This window comes from Thalassophryne amazonica, chromosome 15, assembly GCF_902500255.1.
Source record: "Thalassophryne amazonica chromosome 15, fThaAma1.1, whole genome shotgun sequence".
Classification (NCBI taxonomy): domain Eukaryota; kingdom Metazoa; phylum Chordata; class Actinopteri; order Batrachoidiformes; family Batrachoididae; genus Thalassophryne; species Thalassophryne amazonica.
This window is the reverse complement of record NC_047117.1, coordinates 57,293,128-57,313,426: the sequence shown is the minus strand read 5'-3', so window position 1 is coordinate 57,313,426 and position 20,299 is coordinate 57,293,128. Positions and strand designations below refer to the sequence as shown.

General features: G+C 37.7%; 1 protein-coding gene and 1 long non-coding RNA gene across 3 annotated transcripts in view; one reads left to right on the top strand and one right to left on the bottom strand.

The window, feature by feature from the left end:
- Window positions 1-20,299, top strand: part of prkcaa (protein kinase C, alpha, a) — a 488,890-nt gene that overhangs the window by 29,475 nt on the left and 439,116 nt on the right. The window lies entirely within an intron of this gene.
- LOC117525931 lies at window positions 415-19,540 on the bottom strand. Its single transcript, XR_004565171.1, has 3 exons — window positions 19,365-19,540; window positions 8,615-8,621; window positions 415-425 (listed from the first exon to the last, which is right to left on the bottom strand). It is a non-coding gene; the product is annotated as an uncharacterized LOC117525931 (long non-coding RNA).

The window sequence follows — 20,299 nt, the reverse complement described above, 5'->3', positions numbered from 1 at the left end:
CAATAATTATCTACCCTGCTGACTTGTCAGCTGGTCTCACTATATGTCACTGTCATTCTGTGCTCACAGTCACAAAACTGGCCGCTACAGCTGCCTTGTTGTGGTTGATGTTTGGAGCCCCGGGGACTTGCTAATGTACAATGTGTTCTCTCTGTAAATTCAAAAGCATGCATGCAGATTGTGCTCGCAAATGAGAGGAACAAGCCATGAGGTTTTACCTCGTGGAACAGTAACAATGACTCTTGGTGTTGTTATAGATGAATTTGCTGTAATGATCCATGATTTTGTTTGTTTTAAATGCCTCACAGTACATGTGTGCATGCATATTCCCCTATGACAGGAAGCGGCTAGAGTTCATCTTTCTCTATATTTAGAGTTGCTCATTGTTCCCCCGAAGAGATACGCTGTGGCACATAGCATTTGTTCTGCTCACATGACAACATTGTTTTAAGCCACAGCATTGCAGCACACCTTTATTAGTTCTGGAGATGTTAGAAACTTAGTGCCTTAACTTCAGGTCTGAGTTCAAATGTGGGTTTTGTCTTGTGCTGCTTTAATATTTTAGATTCTTTCTCAGCTTTTATTCTTGTCTCAAAACAATCTATAGCCTGTAGCAAGAGTCTCAGCTTCTCAGAAAATGCATGAACAAATTATGATGGCACAATAAAAACCCTTCAGCTTCTCAGTCTTGCAGAGAAATGCCGATGGCATTTCTGAACAGGTTTTGAATAACATAATTTCTCGTCACAGCTGGTGCAGTGGTTTAGTTTCCATTATTACTGAGACGTTCCTTTGTCTTGTGCATGGGACCAGTGGTCCAATAAATTCAGTGATGGAATAAATCCATGTGATATTCAGAGTAAAATGTGGCTTTGTATGTTTTTTTTAACCTTACAATTTTTTTTCTACCTTTCTTCTAACGAGTCATCTCTTTTTGTGGAATTATGTCAGTAATAATAAGTAGACAGTATTTTGCATGCTTAAAAAAATCAGCTTTTTTTTTTTTTTTTTTTTTTTTTACAGTATGCTAGTTCACTCTTATTAATAGGATATTACTTGTTGCTTACTTATAGTATTAACTGAACAACATATTTAAATCTGCAGTGTGTAGGATTTAGGGGTACATGTGAGAGCAGAATTTAAATGTGTTATTTGCACGCAAAATACTGAATGGCCATGCATGCTTGCTTTTTTTAATGTATCTTTTGGAGCCTGGTGCAAAATATTTTGTTTTCAAGTTGCAGGATTGCCCTCTGTTCCAAAGTTGAGAAAGCTGCTGTTTGTAGGCTGCAGTGCTTCATCTCGTGGTGCCATAGTTTGCCTGCCAAGACTGAACAATGTCTCCAAACTTAAAACAGTTTTTTAAAAATGGTTTGTTGTAACTAATGGTATATGGTTAATGGTCTTTATGTTTATAATTTTGGCACAATAAGCATTAATTTAACTCTGTTCTTAGTTATTTGTTTGCCCTTTTATTTGTATGCTGTTTTTATTTGTCTTTTAATGATCCATATTGTTTTGTTCTTTCATAACCTTGTAACAGTGAAAATGGCTAATTATTATTCAAAGTGAACTCATTGATTTTCATAAATTTTATTCATCAAACAAGCGTACGTCTGGTGTGAAGCAAACATAATTGCTCAAGTGAAATATGACATTTTATGGCCTGAACCCAAATTCCACCCCCTTCCTGCTTTCAAAACAAATAGTTGAATTAAGGAAACCCATCAGGCCGGAAGGATTGGTTGAGAGGAAATGATAGTGGTACACAATAATCTGAACCTTATCAGTGTGATATACTGGAAATAAATGCAGAACTCGTACCTTTTATCAGTGCATTAGGGTTAAAGTACGCTAAGACGTTAGAGCAAAGTAAGCCCCAAATGTTACACAAGAGCAACAATTTCCTTTTTCCAAAACCAAAAAACATCATTCTCCTCCCCCCAAAAAACATCCAAAACCATAGGCCCTACAAAATAATAATAATAAAAAACAAAACAAATAAGCATAATAAACTAATAAACTTTATTTTTTAAAATAAAATAAAAAAAACCACATCTTTCAACCATAAAGAAATAGATGGGGGATGTGGAACTTCCCATGGTAATAAATTTCTATGCCATGGTAGCAATGAGGTAAAGGCAATTGCGTCCACCTGCGAGTTGGTGAGGGACACAGTGGAGATTCCAGGATCGTCAAAAATAGCGATCAGCAGGCAAGGTTCCAGTCCGATCCCAAGAACGTGAGAGATAACATCAAAATATGAAATCCAATATGGCTGAAGTTTGGGGCAAAGAAAAATATCTGACTTGAATCACAGGGAGAGGAGTTGCATCTATCACACAGATCAGAGACATTGGGATAAATTTTGGATAATTTGGATTTTGACAAATGCAGTATGTGTACTACTTTAAACTGAATTAGAGAAAGTCTTGCACAAGATGATGACGTACGAATTCTGTCAACTGCTTTATCCCAGAAACCTTCCTTGAATTACAGACCCAGCTGTTGTTCCCAGTTACAGATAGTTTTATTGACTTGATGATTGTCCATTGAAAGAACAAGATTATATATCAAGATTATATATTATATAAGAGCTTTCTTATGGGGCAGAAGTTCAAAGAGGTCCTCCCAAGGATGCATATTTCTGTAGTGTCTTTTTGTTGAGCTCTCAGGAATGTGGACAGGTGAGAGACCCTGTTCCTGGAGAACACCTGCCCTGCATGTTTTCCACATCGACCTACTCAATTCACACCTGATTTTTTTTTTTTTAAGGTGTTGTTTTCCAGCTCTTGATTGGTTGAGTACCCCTGATAGAGTTAATTGCCTGGGAGTGGAACTGGGAGAGTTGGAAAACATGCAGGGCAGGTGCCCTCCAGGACCAGGGTTGGTGACCCCTGGGTGAGACAAATCTATCTATAAAGCAAGAAATGTCTGTGTGGGTATGTGGCTCTCATATCTCTCTGACTGTTTGTCAGATCAGCTTCAGCTTTCGGATATAGCTTGCGCATGGTACGATGATGTGCATCCTTTATTATGAAAATTTTTAGGAATAATTTTCAAAACCTTTATTTTTAAACCTTTTTTTTCATTACAGGGTTGGCTCGCTCGGGAAATGCATTGCTTCTTGAAACGTGCCTGTAAATAAAATCAAGCACACCCTCTCTTTTTCTATGGTGTTTAGTGAACCAGTTTAATCGGCTAATGTTAGCTTAGCCTTAGCTGAACAATCAATGGGTCCCATGATTTATTCAAACTGACCTAGACTGACTGCAAATATGAGTAAATTAAGCACATTTATTTAATTTTAATTATTTTTTGTGGCATTTTGTACAACCCCAATTCCAATGAAGTTGGGCCGTTGTGTAAAATCTAAATAAAAATAGAATACAATGATTTGCAAATCCTCTTCAACCTATATTCAATTGAATACAATGAATACATTGTATTCAATTGAATACAATTGAATACAAAGCCAATTATTTGTTGCTCCACAGAGCAACAAGTTGCTGCTTTTTCTAAACTAAGGGGATCGATCTGGATATAAACACTATTGAAGCATGTCATCTGTTACCCAGAAAGAATTCAGCAGACAAACCTACAGTCATCATGAGGTTTATTAACAGGAAAGACAAAACAACTCTGCTCAAACAAGGATATAAACTTAAAGGATCCAATGTTTACATAAATGAACATCTCACTAAACACAACGCAGATATAGCAAAAAAGGCAAGATACTTGAGAAAACAACAAAAAATTCAAAACACATGGACTTCAAACTGTAAAGTATTTATCAAACTGAACGGGTCCGCAGAAGAAGCCAAAGTGTTGCTGATCAGAAGCATGGAGGAATTGGCAAAATATGACTAAAACATGGTAAGTGAACGCAACCAACTTTCATAATGACTGACAAACATACAGACCATTCATCGGTGCTTCTGAACAGTAATAGTATAACGAAGATCATACATGGTTATGAGAATGTGGAATTACAACCTTTTAAGTATACTGAGCATCATATACAGGATCCGGAATATGAGCTAGATCCGGGCAATCATTTCTATTCCTTCATAGATAGTAACTGTCAGTATTACACAGAGGAACAATACAATAACTGCATTTCAATTGATGGTAAATTGTCAATAATCCACTTTAATAGCAGGGGTCTGTACAAAAATTTTGGGAGTATCAAAGACTATTTAAAACAATTTTGTCAACCATTTGGTATAATTGCCATAACAGAAACATGGCTTACAGAGGATGATGACACAAACTATGAGCTGGAGGGTTATGAATTCAGTTATCTGAATAGGTGAAATAGAGGAGGAGGAGTGGCTTTGTATGCTGACAAAAGGATTAACTACAAAATTAAAGATGAAATGACTGTGGCTGTGGAAAATCTTTTGGAATCCATCACAATTGAAATAGGTATGGATAAAGGCAAAAATATAATTATTAGCTGCATGTATAGAGCTCCTGGCGCTAAAATTGAAGAATTTCAAAATTGGACAGAGAAATTATTTTCACAGATGGGTAATAAGCGAGTATTTGTTTGTGGAGATATAAACATTGATCTCTTAAACCGCATCAGCATATAGTAACTGAGGGTTTCATTAACACTATGTACAGTCTAAATCTATTTCCAAAAATTACTAGGCCTTAAAGAATCACTTCACATTCAGCTACTCTCATTGATAATATATTTACAAATGATATAGATACCAAAACACTAAGTGGCTTATTAATTAATGATATTAGTGACCATTTACCAATTTTTATAGTAACTGATTTGAAGTTTAATAAAAAATCTACTGAGAAAAAACAATATTGCAAGCACCTGCAATCTGAAGAAGCTATCATTAAAAAAACCTTAAAAAATTATTTACTTTTACAGGATTGGAATCCCATTTACAATAGGCAAGATGCGAATTTAGCATATTCCGAATTTGAAAACATATTTCTCAATATATATAACAAAAATTGTCCAATTATACAGTATAATAAAAATAATAACTATAAAGCTAACCCATGGATAACAAAAGGTCTTCAAAAGGCGTGTAAAAAGAAAAATAGGCTATACAGAGAATTCATTAAAAGTAAATCAAGAGAGGCAGAGGTTAAATATAAGGACTATAAAAATAAACTAACAACTATTATGCGTAACTGTAAAAAAATCATACTTTGGAAAAATACTAAACGATAATAAAAAGAATATAAAGGAAACATGGAAAATATTGAATAGTATTATAGCAAATAAACCCAAATCAAATAACTATCCAACATACTTTACTTATGACAACAAAGATGAATATAACATGAGCCAAGTAGTGAATAGTTTCAATAAATTTTTTGCTAATGTTGGGCCAGATCTGGCAGCTGAATTCCCACACAGTACGTGGGAAAATCAGCAATTTAATTGCCAAAAATCCGCACACAATGTTTCTCAGCCCAGTAGATGAAAGGGAAATTATTAACATAGTTAGTACATGTAAAAGTAAAAAGTCAACGGATCATAATGAGGTACATATGTCCTTAGTAAAGCGAATAATTACTGAAATCGCAAAACCATTATCATATATTTTTAACAAATCATTTCAAACTGGGATTGTTCCTAACAGTATGAAAGTGGCAAAAGTGATACCTTTATTAAAATCTGGCAGCAAGCATCTTTTTACTAACTACAGGCCTGTGTCTCTACTGTCACAATTTTCAAAGATACTGGAAAAACTTTACAACAGCAGACTGGATAAATTTATAGATTGACACAACTTGCTTGATGAAAGTCAATATGGTTTTAGAGCAAAAAGGTCCACAACACTGGCATTGCTTGATTCCATAGAAGAGATCAATAAACATGTGGACCAAAGGGTAATAGTTGCAGGTTTATTTATTGACTTAAGAAAGGCTTTTGACACAATTGATCACAATATATTATTTCAAAAGTTGGAACTGTATGGGATCAGAGGAGTTGCTCTGAGTTGGATTAAAAGCTACTTACAAAACCGAAAGCAGTTTGTTAAACTCGGGGAATACTCTTCTTCATATCTGGACATCATTTGTGGGCTACCACAGGGTTCTGTGTTGGGCCTAAAATGATTTATTTTATACATTAATGATTTATATAAAGTCTCAGATATGGTTAAAACTGTGCTCTTTGCAGAAGACACAAACCTGTTTTGCTCAGGGGAAAATCTGCAACAATTATGATCTGATTTAGGAACAGAAATGATAAAGTTAAAGAGATGGTTTGATATTAACAAATTATCATTAAATTTGTCTAAAACTAAATTGATGTTATTTGGAAATTATAAAAAAGACATACAAATTCAGTTAAATATACATGCGGTAAACATAGAACGTTTCAAAGAGAATAAGTTTTTAGGTGTCATTAGGTGTAATTGGAAAGCTCATATTCAAATGAAGGTATTAAAAAGTATTGCAGTATTAAATAAAGTAAAGCATGTTCTTGATTGTCTAAGTATCATAAAGAAGCAAATATAATTTGATTTATATGGAATGTTCAATTTATAAGTGGGACTTATTGTATATTTGAATGTGTGGGTATGTATATGCGTATGTAGATATATAGATATGGGTAGGTGTATATGTATACGAGGGCTGTCAATAAAGTAACGGTCCTTTTTATTTTTTTCAAAAACTATATGGATTTCATTCATATGTTTTTACGTCAGACATGCTTGAACCCTCGTGCGCATGCGTGAGTTTTTCCACGCCTGTCGGTGACGTCATTCGCCTGTGAGCACTCCTTGTGGGAGGAGTCCTCCAGCCCCTCGTCGGAATTCCTTTGTCTGAGAAGTTGCTGAGAGACTGGCGCTTTGTTTGATCAAAATTTTTTCTAAACCTGTGAGACACATCGAAGTGGACACGGTTCGAAAAATTAAGCTGGTTTTCAGTGAAAATTTTAACGGCTGATGAGAGATTTTGAGGTGATTCTGTCGCTTTAAGGACTTTTCACGGTGCGAGACGTCACGCTGCGCTCTCAGGCGGCGTCATCAGCCTGTTCAAGCTGAAAACCTCCACATTTCAGGCTCTATTGATCCAGGACGTCGTGAGAGAACAGAGAAGTTTCAGAAGAAGTCGGTTTCAGCATTTTATCCAGATATTCCACTGTTAAAGGAGATTTTTTTAATGAAAGACGTGCGGACGGGTCCGCGCGTCGGGACGCAGCCGCCGCGACGCTCCGCCACAGGAAAAACACCTCTGTTGAAAGCCTTAAGGACAAGTTGGAACATGTCCTGCCTGTTAAACAATTTCTCATATACTCACTCCACTGAAAGCCATCAAAAGCCGCCTGGATTTTACAAATGGTTATCAACACGGAGGTGTTTTTCCTGTGCCGCCACACCGCGTCGGCTGCGTCCCGACGCGCGGATCCGTCTGCACGTCTTTCATTAAAAAAATCTCCTTTAACAGTGGAATATCCGGATAAAATGCTGAAACCGACTTCTTCTGAAACTTCTCTGTTCTCTCACGACGTCCTGGATCAATAGAGCCTGAAATGTGGAGGTTTTCAGCTTGAACAGGCTGATGACGCCGCCTGAGAGCGCTGAGCGACGTCTCGCACCGTGAAAAGTCCTTAAAGCGACAGTCTCACCTCAAAATCTCTCATCAGCCGTTAAAATTTTCACTGAAAACCAGCTTAATTTTTCGAACCGTGTCCACTTCGATGTGTCTCACAGGTTTAGAAAAATTTTGATCAAACAAAGCGCCAGTCTCTCAGCAACTTCTCAGACAAAGGAATTCCGACGAGGGGCTGGAGGACTCCTCCCACAAGGAGTGCTCACAGGCGAATGACGTCACCGACAGGCGTGGAAAAACTCACGCATGCGCACGAGGGTTCAAGCATGTCTGACGTAAAAACATATGAATGAAATCCATATAGTTTTTGAAAAAAATAAAAAGGACCTTTACTTTATTGACAGCCCTCGTATGTATATAAGTGACTGTGTATATGTATGTATATATTTATGTTTGTAAAGTATATACGTATGTATATAGGTATATGTGGCACAGCCCAAGCAGAGGGTCACCCCCAAGAGCCTGGTCTGCTTGAGGTTTCTTCCTTATAGGGAGTTTTTCCTCACCACAGTTGCCTAGTGCTTGCTCTGGGGGTTGGTAAGGTTAGTCCTTACTGGCGTAAAGTGCCTTGATTCGACTTTCTTATGATCTGGTACTATATAAATATAATTATAAGTGAATAGTATATTGATGTGTATGTCTGTGTGTCGACATGTAGTAGTGAATTTATATTTATGTAAATATGACTGATTAGAATTGTTGGACTTGTACTAGCAGGGGTGCGCGCTAATAAGCTTTGCTTCAGCCCACACCCTTTCGGACTCACTAGTTTTGTCTGTGTTTGTTTGTGGAATTGTTCATTTTTTTCTATTTGAATATTTTGTGTGCCGAATTAAAAAAAAACTTTGTCAAAACTTTGTCACTACATACTCTCTATTGTTCTTTGGTTGCACCCTACTTGACTTATTGCACTGACGTTTGGGGGTAACAATTACAAAACTACATTGCAACCATTATTCATTCTTCAAAAAAGAGCATTAAAGACAATTCATAATGCAGATTCTCGAGACCACACCAACCCACTGTTCATTAAATCTCAAATATTAAAACTTGATGTGATTTTGTTCAAGACTGTTCAATTAATGCACAAAGTGAAAAATAAAGAAGTGCCATTTAGAAGTCAAGAATATTTTACTGAGAGAGAAGGAAAATATAATTTACGGGGCTTGTATCATTTTAAAATTGCTGGCGCTCGGATGACCAGGAAAGGTTTCTGTGTCTCCATGTGTGGCCCTAGATTATAGAATAACCTGACGGATGAACTCAAACGATGTCCAAATATCAATCAGTTTAAAAATCAATATAAAAAAATGACGTTTTCAAGATATGTATCTAATGAAGTATGATGAGTTTTGTGTTGTCAGTTGTAATTGTGAACTTGTAACTCAGTAACATTCATTTGCGTATGTGCGTGTATGTATATCTATGTATTTATATGTACGTGTGTATATATGTGTGTGTGTGTAATTATGTATGTATGTGTAGGTGTATGTTGGTGTGTGTATACTAAATATGTATGTAGACAAACACACGGTGTTCACTTGATATGTTTATGATAATGGGATTTGAGTTTGTGTTGTTAAATGTGTTTGTAGCATGGCCCAAGCAGAGGGTCACCCCTTAGAGTCCGGTCTGCTTGAGGTTTCTTCCTCAATACATCAGAGGGAGTTTTTCCTTACCACTGTTGCCTGTGTGCTAGCTCTGGGGGTAGGTATTGTGTATATATGTATGTATATATGGGGTGGGAGTTTATAAGCTTTGCTTCTGCTCACCCCCTTTTTGGTCACACATGTCACTGTGGAATTGTCTTGTATGTCAGTTTTTGTTTTTGATGAGTTGTGTGCCAAATAAATAAGTTCAAGTTCAAGTTCAATACACCACACAGACAAGATATTTAATGTTCAAACTGATAAACTTTATTGTTTGTGTGCAAATATTTGTTCATTTTGAAATGGATGCCTGCAACACGTTTCAAAAAAGCTGGGACAGTGGTATGTTTACCACTGTGTTACATCACCTTTTCTTCTAACAACACTCAGTAAGCATTTGGGAACTGAGTACACTAATTGTTGAAGCTTTGTAGCTGGAATTCTTTCCCATTCTTGCTTGATGTATGACTTCAGTTGTTCAATAATCGGGGGTCGCCATTGTCGCATTTTGCACTTCATAATGCGCCACACATTTTCAGTGGGCGACAGGTCTGGACTGCAGGCAGGCCAGTCTAGTACCCGCACTCTTTTACTATGAAGCCACGCTGTTGTAACACGTGCAGAATGTGGCTTGGCATTATCTTGCTGAAATAAGCACGGACGTCCCTGAAAAAGATGTTGCTTGGATGGCAGCATGTGTTGCTCCAAAATCTGGATGTACTTTTTAGCATTGATGATGCCATCACAGATGATTTCCAAAAACAATTTGAAATGTGGACTCATCAGACCACAGCACACTTTTCCACTTTGTGTCTGTCCATTTCAAATGAGCTCAAGCACAGAGAAGGCAGCAGCGTTTATGGATGTTGTTGATGTATGGCTTTTGTTTTGCATGGTAGAGTTTTAACTTTTTTTTTTAATTAAAGAGCCATTCATGAAAAAATAATGGCTACGAAGAATGTATCCACTTAGGGTCATAAAGTCTGAAAAAGATTTGAACATATGCAGATCTTATCAAGTACAGGACCACACGCAGAATAGCTCGTAGCACATTTGTTTTCATGAATAGGCTATTTGGGGCTTGCCAACCTCAGTGCAGAAAATTGTGGAAGAGAACTTGCAAAGTTAACAGGTGAGTTCTGCACACGCAACATGATTTATCAACGTCAGAAGGAAATTTTTTGGGTGCATTGATTCATTTTGGTTGGTTGTTCCAGCAGCTGAGATAATAATATAAGATGTCTGGAGTTGTACTTGATGTGGACATGTCCTGTCTCTGGCAGTCAGTCTGTGAGCAGGACTTTTATGGACTTTATTTAAACACATTTGTGAGAGAAGAGCAAGGATCAGTAGCTGCAATCAGCATTTTTTTTCTGTGCTTTTTTTTGAGCGTGTAGTTTACTATATTGTGTACACAGTATAAAAACAATCCTGCGTGATTTATACTGCGGGAACAATAGAACACAGTAGGAATCATAAATTGCGTCAAGTAACATTGTATTGTGAGTGTGTAGCTTCCAGTTACGTCGAGTACCGTTGCGTTGCTCTGACTTGCGCTGAAACCACTTAATTTCTGCATCGAGCACAGGATGCAAAAAAATTAAACATCTTTAATTTTTGGCGTCCAATTTGCTTCATCCTTTGCATCCCTCGCGTTGTTGTGGCGTTGAGCTACATCATCTGGGCACTGAGTTGCTTCAACGTGGCGACGCACGATGCAACTCAAAGCAGCCCCGGTGTGAAAGGTTGTATGAGGCCTTCTTATACTGATCACCTTCATTCATATGCGCAATGCTGTGCTATTACGCTTGGAGTCAGCAGCCAGGAGGCTCTTCAAACAGCATTCACATGCCAGAGAGTAACACATTCTTTCTACAAACAATCTTTGGGATACCATGTGAGACTGCTCTGCCCTACGAATGGATATTGGAAAACCATGTGACAGTGAACCAATTGTGATTGGACACTAACATTGTGCACGTCATCACACAGCTTCTATGAGGAGTACAAAGATGGTGGATAGCTGGCTCGAAAGTCCACAGAGTTATAACTTTTCACCAAAAAAGTACTTTTCTATCTCATATCATTAAAAAGTTATTTATAATTTAGTAAAACTTGGTCTCAGCCGTTCTATACAACGGTATTGGCCCCAGAGGGTTAAATTGATATTTAAACTGAATAATATTTGGACATTGCTTGAGTTTCTTCATTAGTTTATTCCATATTTTAGGTCCACAAATGGAGACACAGAAACCTTTCCTGGTTGTCCGAGCCCCTGTAATTTAAAAATAATACAAGCCCCTTAGATTATATTTTCCCTCTTTCTCCGTGAAAAATTCTTGAATTCTAGAGGACAGTTGCTTATTTTTCACTTTATACATTAATTGAATATTCTTAAACACATTCATATCGTGAAGTATTAATATTTTAGATTTAATGAACAATGGGTCAGTGTGGTCCTGATAACCTGCATTGTGAATTATTCTTAATGCTCTTTTTTGGAGAATGAATAATGTTTGTAATGTAGTTTTATAATTGTTGCATAATTTCATCAGAGGGTATCATTTTGTGAGCTTGTTCACAGATCTGTAGTTGTTATTTTTGTGTTACAGTCTGCTATATGAAACAGCTGTCTGTTATTTTTGTGTTACAGTCTGCTATATGAAACAGCTGTCTGTTATTAAGATAATGCAGGACCTCGTATCCCGAGGACATTAACCTAATGCCCATCTGTAACTGACCATTTTACTGTTTGGTACAGGAGTGAGTCTCCAGCAGCCCCATAAAACAAAGATTTTAGCATTAAATATGAACATGTGATCTGTGAAAGTGCATGTAGTGTCTTCACAGTTAAAAGGAAAGAGGTTTTTAAATGGGGTGAAGCAAAAGTGTAGGAGGTGTTGCTGAAAACGTCTCTAGTAGCGGAGCCATCTCTTGAAAATGTCGTTATTTAAGATTTGAGGTTGCATTGTCTGCTATAATTTTTTTTGCTGTTTTATATGATCGATATGGTGATTCTCCGTAGGAAATGCATTATTAAGATGTCTGCATTCCATGCGAATGGGCTCTACGGCCACGAATTTACGGTTTGCACCCCCAAATCTTCAAATCTCAATTTCGGGGTAGGGGAAAATGAAATGCAGTTTTTGGCCTTCTATTATCATTTAAATCATATATATTTGGTATCATTGGAAAGGTATTTGAATAAGCTTTTGGATGCTGGTTTGCAAATTGTGATGACATCACTGATGAAGTCACCAGAGGTCAAAAGGTCATCGATTTCATGGCAAAGTGAAAATCTGGCGGTGCCTGAAAGGAAAAAGGGTTGATCTACAATTTGCACAAAGTAAACCATTAATAAGGACGGAGAACAATTAGAGAACATCACTGGAAAGGTTTTGATACCAATAAATGGTGTATACACACACTGAAACGTGACGAAAACCACAGTACTGACAAGAAATGCCATTGCCAAAGTAAACTTTACAGCTCTGTTGGACTTCTCTGAAAGCCTTTTATCTCTCCCCGTTTGTCTACTATCAGTTTAATCAAACTGCTTTAAGATTTGGCTTATCCATCACAGTTGTCTTCATTATTTGGCTTATCCATCACAGTTGTCTTCATTATTTGGCTAATCCATCACAGTTGTCTTCATTATTTATGGCCTCAGTTTCCAACATACATTTTGAAAATGCTGTGTTGTGTCTAATATGTGCTTCAGGGACTATATTGAAACATGTAAATCGCACTGAATTCACTATAAATATGCAAGTTATATAACTCATGTACCATTCAATATGGCAGTATTTAAAATTGAGTAATGCGGTTAGTCTTGGTCATTGCTTCTTTTTGAAGATTTTTTTTTTTTTTTTTTGCATAGAGGCCTCCATGGCCATCCAGGCAGCAGGTGGATGCACAAATCTTTTTGTATTTTGACACAGGATGAGCTCTAGTAAGTCCCTTCGGCTGCTCCCTTGTTTGCACTCGGGGTCGCCACAGCAAATCCGAGGTGACTCTGCATGTTGAATTGGCCCAGGTTTTACACCGGATGCCCTTCCTGACGCAACACCACATTACATGGAGAAATGTGGCAAGGGTGGGATTTGAACCCGGAACCTTCTGCACTGAAACCAAGTGCATTAACCACTTGGCCACCACCCCTGCTACACAGGATGAGCTCTACTTGGAGAGAAATTCATTCTCCTGTGGTCGTGATGTTGTTCAGATTTGTTGCATGGTTCTATCTGAGAGGGGCAGCATGCTAGCATGCTGTCTTAGAGGTTAGCACTGTTGCCTCACAGCGAGAAGGTGATTGGATCAATTCCCACCTCTGGCCTTTCTGTGTGGAGTTTGAATGTTTTTCTCGTGTTCGCGTGGGAAGTGCTCCGGCTTCCTCCCACATCCAAAGACACGCAGGTTAGGTGGATTGGAAACTTTAAATAGTTCATAGGTGTGTGTGTGTGCAGGTGTGAATGTGTTTATCTGTCTATATGTAGGCTGCGACAGACTGGTGTCCTGTTCAGGGTGTACCCCACCTCACGCCATATGACCGCTGGGATAGGCTCCAGCCCCCCGTGACCCTTAATTGAAGTAAGCGGTTGAAGATGAGTGAGTGAGTTTTATATGAGGATGTGGGTCCAGGAGGGAATGGACTGAGACAACCTAGGTGGGACGATATCCATATTCCTTTTGTCATGTTTAGTGATAGACCAATATAGATTTTTCAATGGGCGATGTCGATACCAATATTTAGATTAAGGCAGCCAATAGCCAATATATAAAACCAATATGATTTTTTTTATCACGGGCAGATTGGATGAATCTCAAGCCAGTGGAATGGGGCACCTGTGTGCTCCATATCTGTCGTCAGGATGATGTAAACACTGCTATGTCTGACACTATACAGTATTTCTGTCTTATCAATAGTAAATTGTTTAAAAGAATGCCACAGACTCACTCAACTCAGTGCACCACAAATTCAAATCTATCTTTATTTGCATTTTCTCACAAAAAGATTGCAGCAGAGGTAATTATATGGACATGTATTATATGGTATATGTTATTAAGAGCAGTAAAAATGAACTACATTGCACTTTGCAAGCTAGCTAGTTTAAGTCTTACTGTTTCTCTCTGCTAATGTAGTAATGCACATTGATGCTGGGGATACAGGGAGAAGCAACAGGGAGAAGCACCAAGATGATTTTTTTTTTCCATTTGTATATTTTTTTAATAATAAGCTGCTGGAATGTCTTGGGATATTATGATGTAGCAGTCTTTCTTAAAAACTTGCAGTGCAAGTTATGATAGTTTCAGGTGTTTCTTTTTGGTGAAATTGCAGCAATAAGAGAAAATAGCAAAAATAGTTGCAATCATCATCATTATTGTTATTTATTACAATGCATTAAAAATTAAAGTGCAGTTGTTCCTGTGAGACATTTTATTTAAAGCTTTATCTTAATATCAGTGTCATTAATTTTTTACTTTCTAATATCAGCATCAGTATCTGTCGGGCTCTGCCAGTGTACACATGCTCGACTCGCTCAGCCAGCCACAAAAAGAGGGAAAAAACTTGCTTGTTTGTGTTTTACAGCTTAACCACTGTGAAACAATCACAAAATAATATTTTGTTTCTCCGATTAACAGTTTTGCTTAAGTGGAGACGATCACATTCTATGACACCCATGTTCTGTGACTCATCATTTTCTCTTGCTCTGATTGAAACATTCTCAGGCTGCAGCCAGGAAAAACATGCAGCCAAGCTTCCGTGATGAAGCCGCGCTCCACACAATGTAAATGAAAAAGCCAGACTTTCTGTCTCAGTTTGAAGGCATGAATAATAAAACATCAAATAGCACTGTCTTGACCATTTGATAAATAACTCTATAATCGTTCCATTGACAAACTGTAGATGAAAGTTCTCAGTCATTCAGGTAAGAAATATCAAACATTGACTTCAGATCAACTGAGGTTCTTGGTCTTCAAGATCTTTTGCCACTCCTCCAAGTGGCTTACGTTTTTAAAAGGGAAGCTTGTGTGTTATGCCTCATATATAGCCTGATAGAGAAAGTGTGTCATAAAGCAAAAAGGTCAATATGTGCAACAACAGACCTCATTATGCCATTTTCTCTTGCCAGTCATTAAGTCATGGATAATGCAGTGCTTTCATCTTTCTCCAAGAACAATAGGGGATACTTCACTCATCCATCACAAAGCATAGCTAACGATCCTCTGGAGATGAGTAGACACCTCTCAAGACAAATTGCTGTAATGATCCCTTGATCAATAGAATGACGTTGTTTTACAATAGAAACGGTCTTCCCAAAGCTATACAATGGCGCAACACACAATCTTACTTTTCAAAAACTGAACAAGTTACTTAGAGGAATGTGGAAATGTCTTGAAGACAAACAAGTCCATTTGATGTCAACGTTTAGACAGCTATTAACAGTGGTGTACTCATTGCTTTGACAGTTGCAGATATTATTCTGATATTATTGTGTTGATATGCCTGTTCTGTGATTCATTATACAGATTATGCAGTTCTGACCATTTTTTTCAGTTTTTGATCTCTTATGAAATGTGGATTTATTATGGAGTGTGTAGAGCAATTTATTTACCTGTGCCAAGGGAGTTATTTTTGTTGTGTATCCAAAAACAAATGAACATTTTGTGGAACTTGTTGCAAATATTGGTTGTTACAAGAGGAAGGACACATTAAATTTACATGATAAGCTGGATGTACAGGAGTAAATTCTAACTTAAAGATTTTAAGGATATCTGTTTTTTGATAATTAACAAAACCACACCAACCAAAAAAACTAATGCACATAACTTAATATGCAACTGTAGAATGTGCTGTGCATTTTATATATGTTTCTAAAGGTGCTATTGACATGAAATTTTCACCAGGTGCCAATAACAACCCAAGTAATCCATATGTGCAAAGAAACCAAAACAAATAAGTACAGAAATTTATGATATGGAAAAAATATTGAACACACATTTCATTTATTTAGTACTTCATACAAAAGCCTTTGTTGGTAGTGACAGCTTCAAGACACCTCTTGTATGGAGAAGCTAGTCCTATGTATTGCTCAGGTGTGAGTTTGGCCCATTCTTCGACACAAATAGCCTTCATATCTTAAAGGTTCCATGCAGCACTTCTGTGAACTGTGCAAAACTCTTTGTGTTTTTTTTTTTTTGGTGGGGGGGGCAATGCATAAGCACTGCCAATATTATGTTCATCGGAACACCCATTTCAGTAAAATGTCTGATTTAATCACAAATAAAAATAAATGACAAAAGTCTGTCAAAAGGTTTTGTGCATGCTTAAAACTTGGAGCAGACACCACACAGAAAACTTTCCCAATGGTGCATGTTTGTTTTGTCCTGTCCTTGTTTGTAACTTCAGATAAGTCAGGGAATGGATACATGAACATTTCCAACTCACTGATGATGTCTTGGACTTTATTTACATCAATTATGAAGAAATACAAACAGTATGGCACTCTTTAGTAAATCTGTGTGGAGGAGACAGTTCTCAAAAACTGAGTGACTGTACAAGAAGGAAATGAGTGAGGAAAGTCACCAAGACACCCAGAGAACCCAGAAGAAGTTATAGGCTTCTGTGGCTGTGATTGGAGAAATTGTGCATAGTGCATGTTTTGCATTTTGTATCCCCAGTTATACAGCTTCATGATGAAGTGGTATAGAGGCGGATTTGCTTTCACCAACATATCATATTCTAGGCTTGCAGCTCAGATGTACCTTCTGGCAAATTGTAGATGAACTTTCAGGTCTTCTTGTTCAGAAAATCCTCCTTTATATCACTTAATCATGAAGCTGTATAACTGGGGACACCAACATTTTGGGCAAGACTATTATTCCAATCATCTTCCCCAACATGTCTTGGTCAACCAAGGAAAAGACATTTTGCTTGGAGGCCTTTTTCACCAACAAATACCATTTGAAGGATAATTTTGACAGAACATGACCAAGTGACCAAGATAACTGAAACTTTGGGGAATGATTGTACATAGACTGAAGTCTAAGTACAGCACATTTCAGGAAATTGGTTGGACCTTTTTAGTTTGTAGTTTTTTGGAACTTTTTAGTTTTATGGATTCTGTTTTTTTGGGGGGTGGGTCACCCTGTAATTTATATCAAGTTGTAGAGATGTGCTTTGAGTTTGAGTTTAAGGAAGATAAATTTAGATTTTTGTTTTATTGAGAAACCTGATTTATTTTTATTTTTTTGTATTTGAAATGGCTTAAACAAATTAAAATGTGTGAAATACCAAAGGGCTGAATACTTTTGCAAGGCACTGTAATATGTGGATATATCAATATAAAAAGCTGATGTCAATGATGGAATAGTTTTTTGCAGATAATGTGTAAGGGTACGTCTGAGTTTGTACAGCTTTCCATATAAAGAAGTAATATAAATGTTTGCATCCTTTGATGAAAAGTAATTATGTGCAGGTGTAAATGTGAAGATTATGTTACTTGTTTGGCTTTGTAAACCCGTCTCAAGAAAATGATGAATTACAGATGAATGTGTGTTTTTATTTGAGCACGTACCCGTGTGCTCAGAAAGACCGGCCCTTACCAGGAGGTTGTTGTCGTGATGTCTGTTTTGTGTTTCCTGGAGGAACCAGGCCTTCTGCATGGGCAGACATTTGGCAGAATGGTTTTAATGGTATCAGTTTGAGAGCGTGCACACAATGAGCTGAAGTAGGCTCTGTGATCAAGAGTCAGCAACACAGCATTTCTCCTGTGGCCTGTCAAGAATGGTCATAGTTGATATTTATTGTTGCAGGCTAGTTTTCTAGGCCTAGAATTCAAGTCAGAACTCATATTCATCACCGGAATGTATTTATTTATTTGATTTTCTGTTTCAGCATAGCACTAATATTAGCCATAGCCATAAAACGTGACACACATTGGGGAAATAATTATTTTTTTCAATTTTCTTCCTCAAAAATATCAAATTAACAGATATTTAAAACATTTTCATTTTTCTGTCTGACAAAACAGTCAATCTAATATAGATACTATAGGAAGAGTAATTTTGACCCCAGGTTCCATTTCATTGTTTCATGGTGTATTTCACACACTAGTGGTCAATGTTTTGGGTGGAATGATACATCGCAGGGAGTCTGTATCAAATCTTACTGTTTTTTTAAAAACAAGAACTGATGTACCATTAAAGTCAACTACTCCATGAAAGAAATAATGACCTCTTCAAGAAACATCTGTCCATCCATTTCTAAACCCGCTTACTCCAACTAAGGCTCATGGGAGGGAGCCTCTTCCAACAGTCACAGGGTGTGTGGCGGAGTACAACCTGGACAAGACACCAGTCTATCACAGAGCCACATATAGACAGACAAATACATTCACACACACACACACACCCCTACAGTCAGTTTAAAGTTTCTGATTCACCTAACCTGCATGTCTTTGGATGTGGGAGCAAGCACACGGAGGTAACCCACGCAAACACGAGGGGAACATGAAAACTCGATACAGAAGGGCCGCAGGTGGGAAGCAATCCCACGATCTTTGTGAAGAAACATAAATGATTGGTAACATATTCAAACGAAAACAGTTAATGTCCAAAATTATTGTTCATACTTCAGAATCATTTGTTTCTTTAATGTTAATCCTTAACCACTGATGAAATTTCTGCAGATATATAGTACCTTTTGGGTCCCCTACTCTCGTAATATTCACTCTCGTAGGGAACCCCAAACTTCCCTTTCCTGGGCCACATAAACCACCCCTGACTGGGGGTTTCTGAGGTGTTCTCAGGCCAGTGTGTAGATATAATCTCTCCACCTAGTCCTGGGTCTTCCCATCTCAACTCAACTCAACTCAACTCAAGCTTTATTGTCATATGCACAGTAAAGAAACACGAAAATAAATCTAAGTATAAATCTCAGGATAAAATATGTCAGTCTAATTTCCCCGAGGTCTTCTCCCAGATGGACGTGCCTGGGACACCTCCCTAAATAAACATAAAGAGAGAAAAATAAACTGTTGTTCATTGTTTTATGTACTTCTTCTTTTTAATGATGAAATGAGAGTAAATTTTTCATTTTTTACACTGAAATACTCTAGTACAGGGCTATTCAACTGGCGGCCCACAGGCCAGAACTGGCCCTTTAATAAGTTTGGACCGGCCCGCGGCCCATTTACCCATAACTATTAATACATACACGATAAAAAGCCGCTACAAAGCGCATTCGCCAATTTTCGGCATTTTACGCCACTTTGTGGCGCTTTGCGGCATGTTGAATCCTTTACGGTACGTCATCACTGTTTCCAAACAGCCCCACCTCACGTGAAGGCATTGCGGGCACTTGAACAGTTGGTGGCGGTAATGTACCGTATTGGTTTGCAAACCGCCAATAAACTCGAACGAAGAAGACAACAACAGGGCGCATTCAAAGGAGAAGAGAAGTAAAAGTTGACAACGAAAATAGAAGATTTAATAATGATTGGACTGATGAATATGTGCACGTAGAAAATGCCGAAGGCAATCCTATGTGTCTGCTGTGTTCTGACTGTTGCTTGGTGAATAAGGAATATAACGTGCGGAGGCACTTCATTACGATTCACTCCCGTTTTAACAATGAATATCCACCGGATTCTGATGCTCATCAAGTAAAAATAAAAGAACTTAATATGAACTACAAACGAAGCACTGCAATCTTCTCCCGTAGCTGCACTCTGCAACAGAAGACAACAGCAGCATCCCTGCATGTTGCGGGTTCTTGCTAAAAAGAAAATGCCGACTGACTCCGAAACAGTGAAAGAATGCATATTAGCTGCCATCGACGAGCTGGTAACGCACAAGCTAAAACACCAGGTAATGTCTTCAATCAAGTCACTCCCTCTGTCAAAGACAACAGCTGCAAGACGACTGGATGTTTTAGCCACAGACGTTTTCGAGACTCTTCTAATTCAGTTGAAGAAAGCTGAATTCATGTCACTGGCTGTGGATGAGTCAGCTGACAGCTCTGATACAGCACAACTTTGTTTGTATGT